Here is a 20,725-nt window from a genome sequence, read left to right on the forward strand (position 1 = left end):
ACAAATAGCTCATCTATTTTCTACCCACAGATAACGTGACCGGTAAACCAGTGATTCAACATCGTTTGATCTCTTTCAATGATTGATGTTGTTCCTTTCCATCGATTGAGGACCCTTTGTGATTGACCTCAGCTATTTCCAACAAACTGACATATGTCTAAAACATGTAGTGTTATTGATGAAGCGATACTAACGCCCGAATACTGAAATGCTACTCAATTTTAAGTTGTACTTATATCGCATATCATGCTATCTCTGTCATTTTATAAAGAATTGATAAGGACACAACTAGTTTTGAGAGCATCTTAAAATTGAGGAGCGTTTGAGTCGAATACTCAAACGATGTCCGAACATAAGGTTGCTTTTTCAACAGAGATGTTCTATGTTGCGTTGCTGTGGATGCGTTTGGCTTCCACTAATCATATTTATTGGTGCTAGTTTGATGCTAGTTGATTGGTGTGATAGTTTCCGCGAAACTATATGTTTAGCGGAAACTATCACATATCACACCACGGCTTCAAACGTGATACCACGGCTTCACAGAAAACCGACGTGAAACATCGTTTGCGTTGTGTTTCGTTATGTAAGTGAGGTTACCGGAGACCCAATTACCCTGCTCCCCAATCTTCCCAATCCCCGATTCCCCAACAACCTTAAAATTCTTAACCCCCAAAAGGCCGGCAACGCACTTGTAATCCACAAATTGTTGTTTCGAGTCTAGGTGTCATGTGTATGTGAAATTGTATGTTCGTAGCATAGCCTAGTGTAGCCGTAGAAAAGCCTAGTGTGGGGCAAAGTTTTATTTTTAAAAATAACCGTTTTCTCAAGAGATACTTTTAGTCGGATTGACCTTAGCTATTTCAAGTCTTAGTAAACTGATATATCTTCTGGACAAATGTGGGGAGTCTGGAAAGAATCGGAGTAGAAAATAGAAATCTAGACATTGACATGGCCTGAAGTACTATATTTAGACTGCTACTATAAATGGAACACAAGACATTGGGTGTATGTCCCGAAGGCATAGACTGTGTGGGTGATCTGAAAGGCCTACTTTTCCACAGTTGTCTTATGATATTCATGTGTTTGTTTTATTCTGTAGGTACTAGCTTCTACCGACAGCTTCATTCGCGTTCCCGTGGGATAAAAATGATCTCAAAGTCAAATCATTTATTTAAATTACACCCTTAATAGGTACTTCTGAAATGTCGACAAATAAAGAAATAAATAATAGTCTGTTAGTTTGTCCGTATGTTATCACCCAAGCCAGCATTCCCTGTCTGTATAACAAATTTTATCAAAATCCGTTCAGCAGTTTTAGCGTAATTCGTCAATCGACGGACAAACATTCAAACATCCAAGCAAACAAACTTTCAGATTTATAATATTAGTGTGATAGTGTGAAGAAAGGTCGACAAACGAGCAGACGGACCTGATGGTAAGCAATCACAGCCGCAACACCCGAGGAGTGAGTGAAAGAATTGCCAACCCTTTCGGTATTGAAGGGTGAAGGAGAGAATCAAAACAGTTTCAATAAAAATATGTGTTCATTATTTTAAATTACTATGAAACCTTAATTTTTTTCACAATCCATTTTTCAATGTTCAATAAAGTCAATTCAATTCAATTCATAAATTGTATTTTTATTTATAAAAATACATCAATAGCGTTCTGCTTTTTAAATATTTGATTTCAATTAGAATACACAGTGATACGAGTAATTATTTTGAAAGCGTAATTAAATTAAAAACGTTTGCAATCATTATATTTTCTTTGAAACCTTTGAATGTATCTCATTATTTGCATATTTACATTGAAATATCATTTGAGATTGTAATAAAGGTAATAAATGGTTTTTTATTTGCTTTTATCAGAGCCAACATTATTATAAGTAAATTATTTATAATATTAGTTATAATTTTAATTAGTTAAGTATAAGAACTAATTAAAGTAAATTACTTATAATAACAATAAATAAAATTATTAATTGCACCACGCTCACGCCCTCAGTCGGCTCCTATTTTTATATTTTTAAATATTATTTATAATAGTAATTTTAAAGATTTTAATTTTTTTTTTTTTATTGTTCAATAAATGTACAATTTACATACATAAATGTATTGAATAAAATTACTTATAATATCATTGGTCAGAATTTGTAATTTTGACTGGATTTTAATTATGTATATAGAACCTTTTGATATTTTGGTTTTTAAAAAGAATTGCTGATACTAAATGATATTCATTTGTTATCAGTGTAATCATTGTGTTTGTTATTACATTAAATCATAACGGTCAGACAGATAAGTATGAAAATTAGACCAAAGATAGATTACAGTTTTAAATCTAATATAGTCTATTATTATCTTGATATCGAACAAAGCCGCTAGCAGAAATCAGTACTTTATCATGCGACTTCTAGATAAAGAAACCTTCCTCAATTTAGTTTTTATGGAACAAGTCGGTGAACGGGCAGACGGATAACCTGATGGTAAGCAATCGCCACCACCCATGGACACTTGAAACACCAGAGGCGTTACAAGAGCGTTGCCGGCCTTTTAGGGGTTAGGAATTTAAGGATTGTTAGGGAATTGGGGATTGGAGATTGGGAAGTTTGGGGGTAATTGGGCCTCCGGTAACCTCACTCACACAACGAATCACAACGCAAGCGTTGTTTCACGTCGGTTTTCTGTGAAGCCGTGGTATCACTCCGGTCGAGCCGGCCCATTCGTGCCGAAGCATGGCTCTCCCACACTCATTATTCCCACATATAATTAAACAACTGAAATGGTACCGTATACATATACATACATACACATATACATACTCAGACATACTTAGATATTACTACAATTCTAGTAAACTCCATTAAACGGTTTACTAGAGATAAAAAGGTGTACAGAATCCGTAATAAACTAATTACGGAATAAAGCACTATAATGTTTATGACATAAGGTTAATTTTAGCATAATCTCTTTTTATTCTAACTAGAATATTCCTACTATGAGCTGGAACGTGCTCGGAATATTATTATAATGATACTCGTAGTTAGATAATCGTATGAAATTACTTTATTAAGAAGAGAAACTGCTTCAATGGTCGAGTGGGCGCAAATGCGACTCGGTCGGGCAAAGTATTACTGAGCATTTTTCGGTTTCTCCACAATTTCTCAGTAGTAGCACGGAGTCTGGAATTGTGTCCAGTATATTGCAATAGGCTCGCCCTATTACATGGAACTTAAAACACAAATAATGAAAAGTGGGTGTACATTGCATAGCGGCATTACGTGCCGTAATGTGCTCTGCCTACCCATTGAGGGATAAAAAGGCGTGACATTACTTTTATGTCAAAACTAGCGACCCGCCCCAGCTTGGCATGGGTACAATGGTGATACATTATGCATGAATAATACATAAAATCACTCTATTTATGAAAAAAAACCGCATCAAAATCCGTTGCGTAGTTTTAAAGATTTAAGCATACAAAAGGACATAGGGACAGAGAAAGCGACTTTGTTTTATACTATGTACTGAAGATAAACTATCGAACTTCGAAAAACCACTTCTTAATATGAACAAAAGTAAAATATCAACTACTTCTAATATAAAACAAGCACCTAAACAAACAAACTAATAAACAAACAATAATAAAATCTAACGTAATACTTCCTCCTTAATACTCGTAAAGGTACGTAAAGTAAATATTGACTTTCATACTGATAATCGTATAGTGTAAACAGCTTGTTCAAGATAGTTAGTACTGAGTACATATGTTTAACAATGTTAATGTTGATATCACTAGTTTAGATATCATTGAATATACTGTTACGTTTTTCGTTTAATAAGAACAATTAGGATCCGTGTATGGTTATAAGCTCATTCTTCAATCATCCAATGACTGCTTCCGCCTTAGGCGAGACGAAACGCGGTATAAGACTCTTACTATCTAAAAATCACACCGTTCCTACTCTCATTTTTCGAGCCGGAGACTCGGTAAACCCGGTAGGTAGTCTGGATGAGGCATCAGCCTTAATGGGCCCCATCTGTGGTGATCTGATAGTTGTTTGAGGCGCGCGCGGAACGTGACGTGCCTTGGTGAGCTATCCTTACTCCCCTTTCGCAGACCCGCAATTCTTTATTGTATGGAACTCACAAAAATAATGAGTGATAAAAATATAGTTATGTCACCTATAGTTGGGTGAAAAATAGCTTTCACAAATAGAAAAAAATCTAGCTTCTATCGTCGCTATTTTTTTGCAGATAGGGAGGCGAACAAGCGGGCGGGTCACTTAATGTAATAATAAAAAATAAAATATCTAATCGATGCTGATCATGGGCACAACACCAAAAGAGTTACAAGTGGCCTTTAGAGGAGGTTGTACCTCCGATAAACTCACGCGTCATAATGTAGACATTGTTACACGCTAGTTTTCTGTGAGGCTGTTGCATCACTCCGGTCAAACCGACCCATTCGGGCCAAAGCATAGCTCTCACACGTGTAACATATTATGTTCATCTATAAATAAAGAGCTATGTTTTCACGAGGAGCCAAAATCACACACATGTCCAATAACCAATGATTAAGGAAACTAAACAATGGTATTTACGAAAGAATTAACAAGCTGTAGCTATTTTAGGAAAGGTACTGCAAACAGAACGCCCACTAATTGAGCAAACGTATTATCCTTGAAGGTACAGTTAAGTGCTGAAGGAATCATGAGATGATAAGATGGTAAAAAATACCTTAAGTTTAGTAAGGTAAAGTTGAAATTGTTTTGGGCTAGCCATGCTGCACGTAAGCAAGGCTCATGATGGAAAACTTTTAAGTGTGGGAGAGCCATGCTTCGGCCGACTGGGCCGGCTCGCCCGGAGTGATACCACGGCCTTACAGAAAAGGCCTCACGTGAAACAACGCTTGCATTGTGTGTGAGTGAGGTTACTAAAACTCCAATTACCACCCTTCCTAATCTTCCCAATCCCCGATTCCCCAAAAACCCATAAATTCTTAATCCCCATTAGGCCGGTAACGCACTTGTAACGCCTCTGGTTTTTCAGGTGTCCATGGGCGGCGGCAATTGCTTACCATCAGGTAATCCGTCTTGTCGTATATATACCGGATTATTCCATAAAAAACCCAGATGTTTCTTTAATACAATAAATGAAGAGATCAAATCAATGTTTTATCGAAAGAAACTAAACAGCAACCATCTCAGATCCCTAATTACCTAACTATAACTATCTGTTATACTGGAAATCCCCTATGAATAAGAAAACATTGTATAACTCCAAAGCCTGAACGAAGTTTCCGTCTAACTTAAAGCATTCATTTCAATTAGCCCATTATTTGCTAAGAAAGTCAACAAAACAATACAAATATGTATGTATGTGATTAAGTCAAACTATGTATGTAGTTACTTGTTCTAAATTTTGTTGGGTTGATAAGTAAATGTTGGCTATATTATCTAATAGCTACTTCCACGAGGTTTCACCCACGCTGCTCGGCTCCCGTAGCGTAGCGTGATGTTTAATAGCATTATAGCGTACAAACTTCCTTGATAATTGTACTATTCAACACAAAAAGAATTAAAGTATCATCATCATCATCATCACCATCAGCCGAGAGACTTAAGATAGAATTAAATTAAATTATAAGAAAAGTTAAATTACCGCCTCCATTCATTTTTAAGTCGGTAAGATACCTCTTCTAAGTCTGTAAATACTATGCTGAAAACTGCATCAAAATCGGTTCTCTCTAGCGCGGGATAATCGCTCACAAACATACATGCAAGTCAAACGGAGAACCTCCTTTTTTGAATCGGTAAGAAAGGATAAAAAAATGTCTTTCCAGTCCACTGATTTCGCAGCTGATTGTACCAAATCACTTGTTTTTCTTCCGCTCGAGTACCAAAGTACACAAACCACTATTATTGGTACAATCAAGATTGGACCACCAGACTGCCTCGTTGGTCGAGTGGTCGTAAGTGCGACTGCCGGACAAGTTATCTCGGGTTTGGCAAAGTACTACCAGGCAAGGGGTCTTTTTCGGTCTTTCGAAAATTTATCTGTAGTAGCACGAAATCTGGAGTCGTGCTCAATGTATGGCAATAGACTCACCCTCTATTACATGGGACTTATAACACAAATGGTGAAAAGTGGTTGTACATTGTATAGCGGCATTACGTGCCGTAATGTGCACCTCTGCCTATCTATAAAAAGGCGTGACGTAGCGATCAAGATTGGACCATTTGTTTTTTCTGATCCCACTGTAGCTGTTAAATAAATGCCAATGAGTATATGGATGGATGGTTTTTAATTAATAACATTGTTTCTTCGTTTGTTCAAAGTGTGGGTTGAGCTATTTAACTTTGAATACACCCACAAGTCATCGGTAAGTATTATTACTTGAATCGCTTTGAGTTTGTTTTGGTGTTTCTAAGGAGTGATTCGTCAACAGACCAGAAGGAGATGGTGGGACGAACTTGACACCGTTTTTTTTTGTGGGGGGAAAATCATCCAATGACTTCTCCCACCTTGGGTGAGGCGGGAGGGAGTGTCAGACTCTTACTGACTAAAAACCACCCCATTCCTTCTCCTGCTTTTCGAGCCGGAGCCACGGTAACCTTTTACGTTGTCCGCAGCTCCGGACGAATTTGACACCTACGATAAATATTGGCCGCAGAAAGCATTGCACAGAGGGGAGTGGAAGGAGGGTAGGGAGGCTTTTGCCCTGTATTGGGACGACCACGGCTCAAAATAAATAAATAAGGAGTGATTGACATTGATAATTTATTCTAAAAATGTTATATTTAAGGTAGTAGGTTGTTATCAGTGTTACAAATTTTGTTTATTAAATAAAGATAATTTATTATTTGCACTGGATTCCGTCTACAGTATCCACATACAAATTATTTGTTTGAAAACCAAATTAATTATTCACACTACTATTATAAATACGAAAGTCTGTTTGTTTGGATGTTTGTCCGTCAATCGCGCTGAAACTAATGAATGGATTTAGATGAAATTTGGTATACAGACAGAGTATGAGCTGACTTGGGTGATAGAACTTTTTATTCCACGGTAACGTAGGCGAAGCCCAGTGGCTTCGCCTTCTGCCAGTGCAGAAACTAGTAAAATAAATAATAGACAAAAATCTCTATGTAAAATATAAAAACTTCTAATACAGAAATACTTAATAATAATAACTAACCCGAGAATCAAACTCAAGTGTTTTCTACTCTCACTTACTTTCCTAATATCCATCATATCCTTTTAAAGCATATTACTTTAAAATAGTCATTCAGGTTTCAATATTCAAGAGGTCTACTCTCCTCCGCGTTCAAGGATAGACTGAAGCGTTAATACCTAAAACGACACTTTGTAGCTATTTCACAACTACCCTCCTTACCTTAATTTTGTTTGTTAGGACATAAGTGGTGTTTGAGAGTTTTAGCTCTATACCTGGCTTAAGAACAGCTTAGTGTAAAGTTGTTAACGACACTTACACTAAGTTGAGATGCAATTTTCTTGAGTTTTCAATGAGTTTTCTTATTTGTAAATATATAAAAACACTTTTCTTTTTAAAGTTTTGTCCCTTATAAAGCTAAAGGCTTTTTACTAAACGACTCGACTCTCGAAAATAGGGAAAATTATTACATTAAATGCCACGCCTTTTTATTATATAAGCCGGTAAACAAAAAAAAAGACGACTAAAGACGGATTTCAAATATTACATAACACTTTTTCCAAATGGTGAAAATCATCTAAAGACGTCCCCCACCTTGTCAGACTCTTACTGACTAAAAACCAACCTGTTCCCTCTCCTGCTTTGAGCCGGGGCCCCGGTTATCTATTACGTTGTCCGCAGCTCCGGATAAAACCTATATATATAGAAATGATTTTATAATATAAGGATTATATGATTTTATAATATAAGGACTACAGATTGTCTAATCTGTAGTCCAAAAATCATTTCTATATTCATTTGATTTTTGGACTACAGATTAGACAATCTGTAGTCCAGCAAACATTTCTTTAATTAATTTTCAACTTTAGCTATAAAGTAATAAGATCAAAAATGTAATAAAGAACCTTCACAGAAGAGCTTCTCATACTGGTATATCAACCAAGGAGTTACAATCTCTATTTAACTGATTTGCACATCCTTGAAGATTATTTGCGTCCTTCAGTCAGATTCCCTGGTCCCTCGTGTCGAGTAAAAACCTTGAATGTTTTTATTGATATAAATAGAACGGGTATAAAAATATTACTTTGTTTGTTTGCTTGTTTGTCACAAAGGTGATAGCTGAAGAAAAAGAAAAAAGAGGTATATGTATATGTAACATATTACGTCGTTAATTTTCTAAGAGATATAATATTAACTCCTAACCTAATGCAGATATTATTATACCCACTTTTTACTACTTGCGTTGTGAGTCCTATGTAAAATTGGTCAGCCTAAGGATGCTTTTCCAGCAGAGATGTGCTATGTAGCTATACGAAGAAGTAATAGCTAAGCTGTCGAACTACATATGTGACCATTTCCATTGATACTAAGTGATGTAGCTGTGCGAATAAAATGTGCTATGTAGATGCGCCGCCGGTCTCCCAATTCTCCCCAATCCCCAAATCTTCCAATTCCAAGAGAATTCCAAAACTTCCAGAAGGCCAGCAACGTACTTGTTACTTCTCCTGTGTTTTGAGGTTATGGGCGTCGTGCTTTGCTTACCATCAGGTGATCTGTTTGCTCTTTTTTTTGGTGAAAGAGTAACAACCATATATAGATCCTCATAAACGTTTGTATTTATATTATTAGTAGGAGTAACACCTTAATTCTTTTAAAATAAAACTCGTCTCTTTAATCAGACGAAGTAATCTGTTTATGCCAAAAAAGATAAAAAGTGTCATAATAAATATTATAGCTGTCTGAACAAGCGACATTTTTATCACGTAGGAAATGTTTAAAGTACGTAAATAGGTACATTTTCGCTACGAAATATCAAAAAGAAATTTTTGTTTGCAAAAAATATAAATCTAGAGTATTTTTTTTTTTTTTTTTTTGCTCGTTCCTGTTAATTAATAATAATCTGTAGATTTTATATCTATCTGCTTTAAAACTTGAAACAAAACTTTACCTAGTCGATTAATAAATAAATCCAAGAATCATAACCAGCTCATGACAATCCACCGCTAAACATTGTCTTCTTTACATCGTACTGGTTTCCCATAACCTTCATGCTTAGCAAATAGGTTACCACTAGATCAAAGTTTAAAGGTTCAATTTAACAGAGAGTTCTGATGCCCGATCTGGAGTGACGGACAAGTTAACAGGTTACCGGGGCTCCGGTTCAAAGCAGGAGAAGGAACGAAGGAACTCTCCTCACCCCGGGCGAGAGATGTCACTACTCTGGCATCACGACCACCACACCAAATTAAGTACTTATGAATCAACCAATCATGAAAAAGTTAATTATTATATGTTACCGGCTTACACGTAACTGTTTGACAAGGAACTCGACTAGTTTCAAGCTATACTAGAGGCTCATATTCATGAGCAGCATTCCGCGACACACGACGCGGCGATTATAAGTCGAGTTCATCGTCAAACGGTTACGTGAGTAAGCCGATAACATATTATTATAATGATTAAATTAGTATGTCTCACGAAAGTTACAATAAAATAATCATGAATAAGAAAATAATTTAATGTTCCAACTAAATTATATACTTACACGTCATCTTTTAAATCGTCCTATTTCCTAAGTAGATAATAATTCTAGAAATTTTATCTAAATCCCCTTATGTCTGAACTGCTATCACCTTTCAAATCTAGATTATCTTTTAGCACTTTATTTGCGCAGTTCTAGACTGAGATTGATAATGTAAAGATGGAATTCATATTGAGTGAATTTTTATCTGCCTATCATGTCATTTTGGTTGAGTTGGTGCCAATGTAAATTGATGTGCATTTGATCATAGGTTAGTTACTCCTGTTGGCACGGAGGTTTAAGGGTAGATTTTCCACCAGACATGTACGTAGCACATCTGGTATGGTACGAAGATGTAATAGCTAAGCTATGAAATTATGTGACTGTTTTCACTGATACTAAGCTATGTAGCTGTGCGAGGAAAATACGCAGCTCGAGTTTGCGAAACTACTAAACGGATTTTGATGAAATTTGGTATACAGGTGGGGTATGAACTGACTTGGGTGATAGAATACTTTTTGTCCCACGGTAACGCGGGCGATGCTGACGGGAGAAGCTAGTAATGCATCTTTTGGGGGGGGGGGATCATCCAATTACATCTCCCGCATTGAGCGAGGCGAGGAGTGTCAGACTCTTACTGACTAAAAATCACGCTGTTCTTACTCCTGCTTTTCGAGCCGGAGCCCCGGTAACTCGCTAGGTAGTCCGCTGCTTGGGATTAGTAGGAATGTTATTCTAATATTGAGTAAATACATGTCGTACATACATACATATCGTCACACCTTTAATCAGTAGGCAGAGATGCACATTACGGCACGTAATGCCACTATGTACACCCACTTTTCACAATTTATGTTGTAAGTCTTATGTAATAGATGGTGAACCTATTGCCATTTATGAGTAATAATGAGTCTAATCTAATATTGAGTCTAATTGTATTACTACGAATCAAACTCTATTACATGGGATTCAAAACAAAACTGTTGAAAAGTCGTGGGTGTTACATTATCTAAGCAAATTGAAATCCCTCGCAGAATTAATGATCACCCAAAAAGAAAACAAACAACCCAATTTACTTAAAGATACTTAAACGCTAAGAAAACCTCAATAAACAATATTTAACAAATAATATTGACTTTACTTAAACAAATATTAATTAAGAATGAAGTGTTAAAACAGAATTTGTACCGCAAAACGAATTAGTGTACCCGTGTACCGCCATGAAACTGATCGACGAAGTAATTATAAACGTTTAATTATTTTGTAAAGAGCCTTACAGTTACCCCCTCTGAAGGATTTTGACCTTTAAGCGTTATTGACTTTTATGCCTATTACTTTAAATCTGAATTTCCCTTGTTTGACATTTTTTATTAAAGGTCTTATTGGCGTAATAGCCGCAAGCTTGTTAGGGATTTTTATTGGATTTACATAAATACAAAAAGGATTTACAAAAGTACATTAAGTCCTTTGTCCCATTGTAGAAAACCACAAAGTACCAACTTCTATTGATCCTCGCATACTTTCTTAGCTTCAGGCTGCTTTTCCACCAGAGATGTATGCTTTTTTTTAAAGGCGGAAAATCATCCAATGACTTTTCCCGCCTTGGGCGAGGCAAGAGGGAGTGTCAGACTCTTACTGACTAAAAACCGTTCCTACTCTTGCTTTTCGAGCCGAAGCCTTGATAAATCTGCTAGGTAGTCCGCAGCTCGGAAGATGTACTATGCTACGTTGCTGTGGATGCGTTTGGCTTCCATAAATCATATGCATTAGTAGATACATATACTTAGCAGTGGTGGAAACGGACTCTGCTACGCTATGTTTTTTATATGGAAAGATGTGTGCTATGGATGACTTCCCTACTATGGATATATCGCATACTCGAGCATCTTCCTCGCACTACTACTTAGCACTGATACTAGTATCAGTAGTAAATTAAGATAGCACTAGTGCTATCTTAATTTACTTTCTTCAATATTATACAAAAGAAACAACAAAGAATTTAATATTGAGTATCGAACATTTATATTTCAATACAAAACCTAAAACATTCATCAACAAGATACCGTTCAAATCGTCTGTGACAGAAATCGATAAAAAAAAAGTTTTTTTCCACCCTAATAATCCGCTTTTTCTTATCCAGTGACAATAGTATTTCGAGAATCCCTAACTCAATAGGGCTCTGTAATATTGTCGATTGAGCGCACATCACTACCTTCCAAACTCCTTTTCCAACTCATTAGTCGATAATATAACAATCGATATCTTGCGACGTAACTCAAGTGACAAGTTTACCTCCCTATTATAAGTGAATGACAGGTGTGTCTGTGTGTGCATGTATGTGTGTGTAAGTTAAGACTTTTTAATGGTCGTTATCGTTAGTGAGTGAAAAAGATGTTTTGAGTTTGAAACTTAGTTGAAGCAGCTTTTTTGAAATATCAAGTATGTTGAGAGCGTCTATGCATGGTCCTTCTAACTAAAACACTCATTAAAACTATCATAACAACTCTTCTAATAAGACAAGATGTTTCCTTTATAATGTACTAATCCTAATTCATTCACAACAACAGCCTATAAGTGGCCACTGCTGACCAAAGCGTTTTTCGCACAGAGAGGTTTGAGCATTAATCATCACGATTGCTCAATACGAGTTGGCAAATTCAAACTTACAATTAGAAATATAAGCGCAGGTTTCCTCACGATGTTTTCCGTGTATAAATATAATCTTAGAAAGTATGTTTAACTCGGAAAAGTCACATTGGTACATGCCGTAGGTAGGTTTTAAAACATTTTTCACAACTTCATGTGCCTTTGTGCGAACCGCTAAGTAGTGGAACTCTTTGCCAGAGTCTGCGTTTTCTGAAGGATACAACCTGGAAGTCTCGAATGCATGGGTTGCTTATGAGCAGGCATGCTCCATTATAGGCCGCATATCCGCTTACCTACTATCAGGCGAGATAGTGCCCAAAAGACGACTCATTACCAATTAAAAATAAACATTACTTTGCCACACCTAGAAATCGAACCTTTGCTCAACAGTTCCACTTGTCACCATTCTATCTCGCAGTAATTAAAATCACAAGTAAATTAATTCATGAAAATTATCCAAAATTAATTCTTCCTTATTCGGAGCAAAGGACCAGTATTTCTGCTTATACAACAAACAAATCGATATCCATTATTGTCTTAAGGCGTATTTTCGTTTGTGTTCAAACACTTGAAATACTAGTTAAGCTGATTGGATCCGTTGATTGTGCTTCCTCTAAAAACAACCTTAAAGGCGGAAATTCGGGCTCAAAGTGAGACACGTGTAGCATTAGTGGTTTGGTGATTAGCTGCTGTTTAATGTAACGTGGTTTTGATTCCATCACGAAATAATTCCTTGTGGTCCAGAAATTGTTGCTCTCGCTATATGTAAAATGAAGATGATTTTTTGTTTGTAGATACTATATAGCAGAAATACAATGTTTTAACACATTTGGCTAGGTAAGTATGATTAAAATCGATATATTTTTAATTGCTACATTAATCACTAGTAGTAAAACTACATTTAAAATAACCGACTTCAACACACGTGTGTAAAGTGCGAACCTCCTTTTTTGTAAGTCAGATATACCTAAAACTCTCCCCAAGTCTGAAAAATACTACTAAATACTGGTTATATGAAGCTTTAATTTTTTTATTCTATAAAGTGTTTAAGACAGTCTTCTTCTATGTCATTTGGCTCTTGGCAGAGCGGCCGTGGTCAAGTCGAGGCGGTATTTGTGTTGGACGTGGATACTGCTTTGTACACGATCTCACAGAATCTCCGCCTGTTTGTAGACTGTTTGGCGCATAGTGAGACAAGATTTTGCGAAATTTCGATAAACCTAATTTTTATATAGGTTAATGAAGTCGTAAGCAAAATCTAGGAGCACAATAAAACATAGTATAAGGGAGCTTTTCCACCAAAGATGTAGCTAAGCTATGAAGATGCAATAGCTAAACTGTGAAACTATGGGACCGTTTTCACTGATACTAAGCCGTGGGAGGAAGATGCGCCGCTCGAGTATGTGATGTATCGATAGTAGGGTAGCCATTATCTTTCCAAAAAAAAAAACATATCTTAGTTAAACTCATTTCCACTAGTGTAGTGTAGTAAGCTATGTGTGTCAATTAATTTGATTGATGGAAGTCAAATGCATCTACAGCAACGTGGCACATCTTTGGTGGAAAAGCAGCCTAAAGATCATCTTAATGTCTAAGTGGGTAGTACTCCCACCTTAAACAATCTACAGATTCACAAAATAAAGATTACGAGATAAATAAAACAACTAATTACCTAACCAATGATAGGAATAATAAAAAGAAAACACAAAAAGAAATTCAGTAAATCTGCCTCATTGATAAATTCGTAGAATCGTAGAAGTTACTTTCAAATAATACGAGTATGTCTGAGTCGCAAATTAGATGCAATTATCGAAACTCTTAGTTAAAAAAAATGGTATTATCTGGTTTCACCGCATATCGCAAATTGGAATAATGACACTAATATTATAAATGTGTTGTTTGGATGTTTATCCGCTGATCACGCTGAAACTACTGGATTTTGATGGAATTTAGTATACAGACAGGGCAGCTGACATAGTTTCATACATCATACATTCTGTGGGATAAATTACTTTTTACTATTTGAAGGCAGACAAAACGGCTGGCAGAAGTTTCTTACTTTAATAGTATAATATATAGAATTTTTAGGATAGGTAAATAGGAAAACGACAGATCGATCTATCATCAGAATGATGGTAAGCTGTAGAAACGCCCATGAACAATCGCGACAACAGAGTTACAAGTGCGTTGCTGGCCGTTAAAGATTTGGGGATTCGGGAGTTAAGTATGGAGCGAATATTAGGAAGAGAAGATTAGAATACAGAATTTTAATTGATTTACATGTACATACACACATCAACAGCCTATAAGTAGCAGTGGCTAATAAAGTAATGATAAAATTAGTTTTTTTACACTTACGTATTAGTTTTATCTCAAACAAATCAATATAAAGAATTTTAAGAGCGGTCTATTTGTCGGCTCGAATTTGCGTATTAATGTGGTAAATATGCATTCTGTGTAACCCAACAAGTGTGCAAGTGAGACATATTCATACTTAACCTTTAGATGAATAAGCAGTAAGGGAAACATGGAGAAGGGTAAAATAAATAAATAATTTATATACGGTGTTCTAAAATTATCTGCAACGGCTTTGATGAGATGTGGTGTTGTGTTTGAAGATTACAATAGTGAAGAAAATTCGTACCCCAGACCAGTTAATTCAATTTGAGAGCATAAAGAATTTTGTAGTATGAGTACATTTTTCAGAAGGGAATATGATAAAATTTATAGTAAAATGACAGCGCAAAAAATACGATTTGCTCTTTCGAAGATTGGGCTTTATGAAAAAACTACTGCTTCAATTAACTACAAATAAAGTTAAATAAACTTATTAGTAATCAAACTTTGTCGGTACGGTACGGTTTTTGTTTTGGAGATTTTACGGTTCATTTGTTATTTATTTGCATCCAAAATTGCGCTAAAATTACCAAAGAAACGAAGACTTTGACGGCTTATAACTTTTTAGTGGTTTATTATTTTACAATTCTAAAACCGTACCGACAAAGTTAATGATGAGACAAAACGATATCATGTTTAATTTTGGATGCACGATGGCAAACAGTGATGGAAAACCACCCTAAAATTTGTACGTGAAAAAAGAACGACTAGAGCCACATTTAAACTCACTCTACCACATAATAAGATACATTATCCAAAAATACTCATATAAGCTTAAAATTTATTTAATTCTATACCCTATTAAAACGTTAATGCCTTTAAGTGGTGCTTCAAAAACTAATTGTATGTGGGTTACAGTTTTAATGAAACAAAACCACAATTGTTTCATCAAAACTGTTACATAGATAAAATAAATACCTCAGACTACTCTGGTAATTATAAATTAATGAAGGGTGAATTTTAAAGCCCTTTCTAAAAGGCTAATCCAAAATTGAAATTATTTTAAGAACTTGTTCATTGGTTTTTGTTTACAATTAATTATTTAATGCTTCGTTAAATATTTAAAACTGCGTCAAAATGCGACGGTACTAAAAATGTATTTGAGAGCTCTCTTACTTTTATCTAAGAGTCACTAATAATTCAACAAAATTACTTTATAGCTAATAAATGGGACTGAAAATACAGATCTCATTTACCGCATAAAAAATCGGGCAAATTCTCACGAAAAAAACTTTTCACAGAGACAGAAGAATACACCTCAAAAACTTTTCATAACTCACCTCCTTTACGAAAAAAAATACAATCCACAATCACTTTAAAAAAAACACACACACATCAACACTATTTAAAAAAAAGAACTAAATTTAATGTCAAACCACACGTATTCACACAAAGGAACACTTTTGAATTTGGAGCGCGAATAAGGGCGGGTATAGGCATGCGACCATCGCAGAACGCGTCGCGACACAGACTGGATTCTCAAAGAAAGACTCGCTGCAGTGAATTATTGCTCATAGCGCAGGTTCGCCCGTACCCGCGTGTATGTAACCGGACTTAGTGCAGTCTAGTTTCTAGGAAACCGATGCAGCCATTTTTAATTTGTTTCGGTAATTATTTTTAACACGTTTTTGAAAGATTTTTATTTTATAGTTAATGAAAAGAAACGTTGCTCCATACATCCCCCATTTCACAGTCAGTTCCCATTAATTAACTTTTACATTTTTTTATTTGTCAAGTGACGAAATTGACTATATTTTTTATGGTATAAGCCGAGAGAACCTTATGGATCACCTGATTGTAAGCAATCGCCACCGCCACGGTCGGACACGCGAAACACCAGAGGCGTTACAAGTACGTTGCCGGCTTTCTGGGGGTTGTGAGTTTAAGGGTTGTTGGAGAATCGGGGATTGGGAAGAATTGGTCCTCCGGTAACCTCACAACGCAAGCGTTGTTTCTCATCGGTTTTCAGAGATACCGTGGTATCACTCCGGTCGAGCCGGCCCATTCGTGTCGAAGCATGGCTCTCCAAAAAAGTCACAGAGGATGGGACTATTGGATGCAGGTCTGATGTAATCGGTGTATCTGGAAGTCATTAAGGGAAGCCTATATTCAGTAGTGGAAGTCTTGTGGCCAATTATAATAATGATATCAAATACAGCTTCAGAGCCTACGTTTCAAACTTTAAACTGATAAAATATTTTGGCAAAACTGTGACGCGTACATTTTCTTTGTAAACTAATTCTAAAAGACAAAGACAAAAGAAACTTTTGTCTCACACAATTAAGGTTTTGCGAAGTCGGATTGAATTATTTATTAGTAGTCTCTTATTGCCTCGTGGTTAGTCTCAAGTGTGGCAGCTGAGTAAAAGTTCAATTCCCGAGTTGAGCAAACTATTGTCTAATACTGCGATTTATTGCGAAGATTTTTGGAACGGATGGATTCTGCGTTTGGCTTCCATCAATGATAATCATTGGTACACATAGCTTAGTGGTGGAAATGGGCTCAGCTAAGCTATATTTTCTATAAGGTGCGCACTGTGGATGTATGTTATGGACAGCTTCGAGCTACGCATCTTCCTCGCACAGCTATATACCTAAGTTTCAGTGGAATCGCTTGGCTAGCTTAGCTATTACATAGCTACATGCTACATAGCACATCACTGGTGGCAAAGCACCCTAAATATTGATGACCATACATATTAAAACCGTTTACCATAAAACATATTTGTATGTATTACTTGTTTGTTTATTTTATAGGCATAGGCCATGGGGTCCCCGGAGCTGAAGACAACGTAATAGGTTACCGGGGCTCCGGCTCAAAGCAGGAGAACGGGGTGGTTTTTAGTCAGTAAGAGTCTGACACTCCCTCCCGTCTCACCCAGGGCGGGAGAAGTCATTGGATGATTTTCCCCCTCAAAAAAAAAGGCCATGACCAAACTACCATCTGAACATCAAAATCAAAACCACCGTCTTTAAATCAAAGTTTAAAATTCATTGATTTAAAGTTTTAGTCAATTTCTATTGAAATAATAATTTATTATGTATACAAATAATATTCATAAACAATCACGTTTGAAATTCTTCAAAAGTTATTTACAAAATGTTAATACTTCGTTCAGCTCTAAAGAGCCAATCTTAGTTCAATTTAGTATTTTCTATGAATATTTTGCCAATATTTTTTTGCAACGTCACGCACGAAGAGGTGCACATTACGGCACGTAATGACGCTATACAATGTACACCCACTTTTCACCATTTGTGTTATACTGGGCACAATTCCAGACTCCGTGCTACCACTGAAAAAAAAACGAAAAACCGCAAAAAGCCCAGTGAAACTTTACCCGACCCGGGAATCGAACCCAATCGACCTCTTATCCGGCAGTCCACCAGACCACTCGACCAAGGAGGCAGACATCATCATAAACAATCACGTTTACATTTTTTTTAATTGTTAGTACTTTGTTCAGCTCCAGAGAGAGTCAATCTTAGTCCAATGTAGTATTTACTATGAATATTTTGCCAGTATACTAAAAAGAAGATAGATTGTACCTATTGTTACCTGATGAATGAGATCGTGTTATCTTTTGCTTATCAAATTGACCGATAAGATATAGAGACGTACCTATAATACTCACACAAATTGTTTGTAAGAAACATAATAATACCTCTATTGTCCCGATTTTCAATCGCTGAAGGATTAGCAGGATTAGAATATTAAAATAAGCGTTTTGATAACGCGCGCTTACAACTACATATATTTTACTACACTTTAACGTCACGCCTTTTATCCTCGAAGGGGTAGGCAGAGGTGCACATTACAAAATTGTGCATCTTTTTCCGTTACAAAAGCGCGCGAGAAGCCGCGAACCGAAAGCTAGTAGTAGCTACACATTTAACCAACCAAACTCTATAGAAAAATCTTGTAACACAAATGCCAACCCTAGTTTTTTTTTTATTTCATTGATATTAGTGCTCCGCACTCTTGGTCTTGTCATATTTTTTTATAATAAGTCTAATCAATATTTATAGTACCTATGTTACACATTATAATTATTACTACAAAAAAGGCCAACCCTAGCTATAACACCGAATAATCTTTAAATAATAAAGAAGTACAACCAACCAGTTTTGTATTTTAATTAAGAATAATTACAAAATGGTACGTCACCTACGCACGTTACTCTACCGTCTTTAATTTGTTGTACCCGCCTGTTATTATTAATTAAAGATACTCTCAATTATCTCCCTCGTAATTTTAAAGGAAAGAGAAAATAATGAATATTATTTATTTACATCCCAAGGGCGTTTGTTCAATGTCAGTTTTGTTTTAGGTATAATAGGTTTTCGACGATCGTAGAGGGCGCTGCTGTAGTTTTATGTCTCCATAGTCCGTTTATTACTTTGCTCGGTAAACTTGTTGTTGCATGCAGCTTTCTTTAGTATATTTATGGCTGCATTTACAAAGACAAACACATCACACTTAGACCCGGATCATTACTATTTATTTAACACTTTATGTACAAAACGAACATAGGCAGTCTTAATGCCGAACATTCTCTACCAACCAACCGCTAGGTGTTGCAGAGAAGTGTTTTGGCAGCTTTGAAAAGTATCTAATGATAAGCGGAGGTGTAAAAGGGACATATATAGGTAGTATATAGTATACGAGCGGATAACGCGGACTTTGTTTCGCCTAAGAAAATTTTCTGCGCATCTTTGTTATATTTTCCTTACATAAGACCTTTTATATACGCTTTCCACAGCAAAACATAGCAGGATCTCTTCATATTTAGCAGCATATTCTAAAACCTCCAATTTGACTTGACTTTGATTTTTCTAAATAATAACAATTCCAACACAAATGAAATTGGTTCAGCTGTTCTTCACTTTTGCGCTAAGCAACACATTATGCGTTTGATTCATTTTTTTATATTATAGAAAATCAGTTTTATTATTCCGTGCGCAATTCGAATCCACGACACATTGCTCGCTAGCTAGCCACCAGGTCATTGCATTAACCGTACAAATAAAATATTCATCTGACTTCGTCTGGAGTTCGGCATTAGGTTCCCCTTGATAAATACCTACAGAGGTAAGCAAGAGTATTTCTTTCTTGTCTAACTTCTTGACGTATAGTCAATGTAAGGTTAATGATTATTTATTTACTCATAAAGGACATGGTTCACTTAATGTTGACAAAATAAGTGTACCACGACGGAAATGTACTTACTACCTAGTTAATTAATTCGCCTTCAAAGAGCCACCAGACCACCACAGATAGGGCCCAGTAGAGCTGATACCTACGGAGCCGCGGAAAACTAAACGGGTTGCTGTGGCTCCGGCTTGAAGTAGGGGTAGGAACGGGTTGGTTTTTAGTCAATAAGATTCTGACACTCTCTCTCTCGCCTCGACCAAGGAGAGAAAAGCAATTAGATATGGCTTTCTTCCCTTAAAAAAAAAATCTGATAGTAGCGCGCTATGTTTAAAAAATATCCAACCATATGTTTATAGGTACCTATGTATCACAAAAAAAAATATTTGATTTAAAAGAATGTTCGGTGTACTGTCATTGCAACTCAATTACCCTTTGAAAATAACAAAATATAATTATGTCGTAAGCAATTATCCCATGTTACATGGTGTTTAAGCTAAACGTGTTTCCTTTTCCCATATTTCATTATCGCATGTCAACATGCCTATTACATCCCTTCATAATATTTTGACAAAAATCCCGGCTCACAATCTAAAAAGCAATTAAAAGTGAACCCTTTAGGCTTTCAATATTGTAGCAAAAATATTGCGTATCAAAAGTTAATTAATTCAATTTTCATTAAAAGAGTTTATTGACCTTAAATATTTTAGATATAGGATGTAGGGAATAGGATACTTTGAAAAACACGCTTGTTTCCATTCCATTACTAGTCACGGCAAGAACGCTCACGGCAAAGAAAAATATATTGACCATCATCTTGCATTGCACTGG

The 20,725-nt window shown here is 36.0% G+C and overlaps 1 protein-coding gene across 1 annotated transcript in view; it reads right to left on the minus strand.

Moving 5' to 3' along the window:
- The window catches only part of LOC118270548 (octopamine receptor beta-1R-like), a 115,043-nt gene extending 98,844 nt beyond the window's left edge, over nucleotides 1–16,199 (minus strand). The window contains exon 1 of the mRNA XM_035586161.2: nucleotides 16,024–16,199. The gene's annotated coding sequence lies outside the window, so the exon portion shown is untranslated. The remainder of the gene's footprint in view (nucleotides 1–16,023) is intronic.
- Nucleotides 16,200–20,725: the final 4,526 nt, after the last annotated feature.

This window comes from Spodoptera frugiperda, chromosome 13, assembly GCF_023101765.2.
Source record: "Spodoptera frugiperda isolate SF20-4 chromosome 13, AGI-APGP_CSIRO_Sfru_2.0, whole genome shotgun sequence".
Taxonomy (NCBI): Eukaryota; Metazoa; Arthropoda; class Insecta; order Lepidoptera; family Noctuidae; genus Spodoptera; species Spodoptera frugiperda.